Source organism: Delphinus delphis, chromosome 4 (genome assembly GCF_949987515.2).
Source record: "Delphinus delphis chromosome 4, mDelDel1.2, whole genome shotgun sequence".
Lineage (NCBI taxonomy): Eukaryota > Metazoa > Chordata > Mammalia > Artiodactyla > Delphinidae > Delphinus > Delphinus delphis.
The window spans coordinates 11,747,558-11,751,985 of record NC_082686.1 but is presented as its reverse complement, the minus strand read 5'-3'; positions in this window follow the sequence as shown (position 1 = coordinate 11,751,985).

Genomic DNA, 4,428 nt, shown 5'->3' with positions numbered 1-4,428 from the left:
CTCCGTTTAATCCGTGTGCGTTCGTTTAATGACACTACATCTGTGTGATTGTCAGAGTCAACCAGGCTCTCGTGTGCCATCTTTAATGTTCATTGATTCAGCGGATGTTCCTCAGTCCCTGCCTGCTGTCAGCCAGGGACTGTGCCAGGCGCAGGGGCCCGACAGCATCTGGGAAGCTTCAGAGAATAGAAGGCCCTGGGCTTTGAATTCTACCTCGGACACTTATTAGCCTGTAACCTCTCAGTTTCCTCATCTGTACCTGGGGATGTAAGGATTAGTGACACTTGGTGAAAAATGCCCACCCCAGTGCCAGCACATAGCAGTCACTCAATAAACGGTAGCTGGCCTTACCAGCTACATAATCTCATGGGTGTGGCTGACTTCACAAACCTTGGTCAGCAACAAATGTCCTAGCAGACAAATAAAGCAGATTCATCAAAAGTCCCCAGAATAGAAAAACCACTATTTGAAATAATTTGACATTTTTTAAAAGAGACAACATGGGGGAAAAGGTCAGAAGTTTGTTGACCCGTTCAGTATTTTTAAATTTCTTTCAATAATGTGAAGGAGAGAGCACCATGTTTTGGGTTCTTAGCGCCCCTGATTGTAATCTGGGGCTAGTCTTACGACAAGGGAGAAATTAATTCTCTTCCGCAGTTCAGCTCTGCCTCCCTGAAGGAGGTGTGACGGGAGGGCTGTCAAGTTGTACACGTGTAGATACACCTAACTTGGGAGAGAAGGAAAGGAGATACCCCATTATTCATCCAGTCCCTGCCTAAACTCCTCTTCATATGTTTGAGGAATCTCCATCTTGGCAAGTGTGAAGGGACTCAAAATGCCACCTGCTCATTTCCAGCCTTTTTTTTTTTTTTTTGCGGTACGCGGGCCTCTCACTGCTGCGGCCTCTCCCGTTGCAGAGCACAGGCTCCGGACGCGCAGGCTCAGCTGCCATGGCTCACGGGCCCAGCCGCTCCATGGCATGTGGGATCCTCCCAGACCGGGGCACGAACCCGCGTCCCCTGCATCGGCAGGCGGACTCCCAACCACTGCGCCACCAGGGAAGCCCCTCCAGCCCTTTTTAAGGGCTCAAAATGCCACCTGCTCTTTTCTAGCCCCCTTGCTGCTGGACTATAGGCACACAACCGGGGCTCCAGTCCAGCTTTCAGTTGGAAGATGGGGAGGTGGGTGCAGGGCAGCAGTAGAGGCAGGGGTTCTGGTAGAAGCATCCAGTAGCCAGGGGGAACTAGCATCAGCAACAGACTAGGTCTGATTTGGACATTGTTCCTGCCTGTGTCCTCCCGAGGCTCTTCCTCCAACCCTTCCTGAGATTCTGTGAGCTCCCCAGGATCAGGTTGAGACACTCGCTTCCTGCTTCTATCAGCCAGAGTCAGTTTCCAGTGGTTGCAAACTCAAACCCCGAGCAGGCCTCCAAAAGCAAAACAGAGTGGATGTGGATCTCCCAGTCCTAAAAGCCCACCCAGGTGGGCACAGGAGAAAGACAGGAGTGAGTCATCACATCTCTGCATGATTCCCCAGCAGAGGGATTTTTAGCAACACCTGTCCCCCAGGGCTGGGAGATCCTGGAGGCCTTCGGGGGACCAGCTGAAGCCTGAGAATGACTAGCTGGAGACTGCAGGTGTAACAACCTCCTACCAAGAGTGGGAGACACGGTGCGGCTAGGACGGGGGCGAGGAAAGGCACAGGTCCTCCAGGGCCGGGAGCTGACCCGAGGTGCTGCCCTGGCCCGCCCCATATTTTGTGTTGTGGGAGTGGAATCAGAGGCATCTCAGCCACCAGGGTCTCTAGCCACACTGAGAGATGCACTGTCCACTGTCTGAGTGCCTCCCCCGCTCCCGCGTCATACATCCCCAACTCCCACCACTGATGGATGTTTGCTGAGGTCTCCCTCGTATTCTATCCTCCTCATGACTCTGTGTGTCTCTTGATCGCCTCTTTAATGATGAAATCTGCTCATGTCTCTGCACGACGAATAAGAAGGAGACATGTCTACCATTTGGCCCCCAAGATGTCAGCAGTCTTAGGGAACTACATCTAGACTTCCCTGTCCCGCAGGATGGCAATTTCCCTGACCCTCAGGTGAAGTCAACTAAAATGCTGGAAAACAACACTTCAGATGTTTCCTAGCAAGGAAGGAAGGAATATTCAGAGGCCGAAACCTAGAGAAGTTTGTCAAGTACCACCTTTCACCTTGAGGGCATTTGACAAACCCTGTAGATGTCAGCCCCTCACAAGGACTCAGGAGACGGAAGACAAAGCTCTGGGCTCACTCAAGGTGGGGCGTAAAGGAGGCCTCCCCATAAATCTGAAATCCCAACGAGTGTCCGCTACCCTGTAGAAGGTGAACCAGGAATAAGTGAATCCCATCCCACCCTTATATCAGTTTCCTGTGGCTGCCATAATAACGTGTCACAAAATTTGTGACTTAAAGCAACAGAAACTTATTCTCTCACAGTTCTGGACATCAGAAGTCCAAAATCAGTATCACTAGGCTGAATTTAATGTGTCGAAAAAGTCTTCAGAGTTTCTAGGGGACAACCTGTTCCTGCCTCATCCAAATGCCGGCATTCCTTGGCTTGCGGCAGCATCACTCGGATCTCTGCCCCACAATCATATCACCTGCTCTTCCTCTGTATGTGTGTCTCCCTCTGCCTCTCTCTGATAGAGACACTTGTGATTGCATTTAAGGCCCCCACAGATAATTATCCGGGATCACTTACCCAACTCAAGATCCTTAATTTAATCGCATCTGCAAAGACCCTTTTCCCAAATAAGGTCACATTCACAGATGCCAGAGACTAGGACCTGGTACTTTTGAGGGTCTTTATTCAGCCTACTACACACCCTCGCCAGGGACTACAAGTGAACCTTTTTGGTTTCGGTTTTATTTCTGAGTGGAGAGGCAAGATAGTATCTTTCCTGAGAAGTTACAATCTCAAAACTAGGTTTGTAGCCCCAAATCACACTTTCTGGGTGGTCAAATAAAACTTCAGCATTGGGCTTCCCTGGTGGCGCAGCGGTTGAGAGTCTGCCTGCCAATGCAGGGGACACAGGTTCGTGCCCCAGTCCGGGAAGATCCCACATGCCGCGGAGTGGCTGGGCCCGTGAGCCATGGCTGCTGGGCCTGTGTGTCCGGAGCCTGTGCTCTGCAACAGGAGAGGCCGCAACAGTGAGAGGCCCACGTACCGCCAAAAAAAAAAAAAAACTGTAAACAATAAATGCTGGAGAGGGTGTGGAGAAAAGGGAACCCTCCTATACTCTTGGTGGGAATGTAAACTGATACAGCCACTATGGAGAACAGTATGGAGGTTCCTTAAGAAACTAAAAATAGAACTACCATACGACCCAGCAATCCCACTCCTGGGCATATACCCTGAGAAAACCATAATTCAAAAAGATACATGCACCCGATGTTCATTGCAGCACTAGTTACAATATTCAACAATAGCCAGTACACGGAAGCAACTTAAATGTACATCAACAAAGGAATGGATAAAGAAGATGTGGTACATATATACAATGGAATATTACTCTGCCATAAAAAGGAATGAAATTGTGCCATTTGCAGAGACATGGATGGACCTAGAGACTGTCATACAGAGTGAAGTTAAGTCAGAAAGAGAAAAACAAATATATATTAACGGATATATGTGAGATCTAGAAAAATTGTATAGATGAACTTATTTGCAAAGCAGAAATAGAGACATAGAGAACAAATGTATGGATACCAAGTGGGAGAAGGGGGGGAATGGAGGGTGGGATGGATTGGGAGATAGATTGAGATTAACATATATACACTACTATGTATAAAATAGATAACTAATGAGAACCAACTGTATAGCACAGGGAACTCTACTTGGTGCTCCGTGGTGACTTAAATGGGAAGGAAATCCAAAAAAGAAGGGCTATATGTATATGTATAGCTGATTCACTTTGCTATATAGCAGAAACTAACACAACATTGTAAAGCAACTATACTCCAATAAAAAATATTAAAAATTTAAAAATAAATTAAAAATAAATAAAATTTTTAAAAATTAAAAAAAAATGGGCTTCCCTGGTGGTGCAGTGGTTGAAAATCTGCCTGCCAATGCAGGGGACATGGGTTCGAGTCCTGGTCTGGGAAGATCCCACATGCCGCGGAGCAACTAGGCCCGTGAGCCACAACTACTGAGCCTGTGCATCTGGAGCCTGTGCTCTGCAACAAGAGAGGCCACTATAGTGAGAGGCCCTGCACACTGCAATGAAGAGTGGTCCCTGCTCTCCGCAACTAGAGAAAGCCCTCGCACAGAAACAAAGACACAACACAGCTAAAAATAAATAAATAAATTTATTTAAAAAAAAAAACAACCTAGAAGAATAAATAAGCAAAGTGGAAATAAGCAATCCCAATAAAGATTTCAAGGTAAT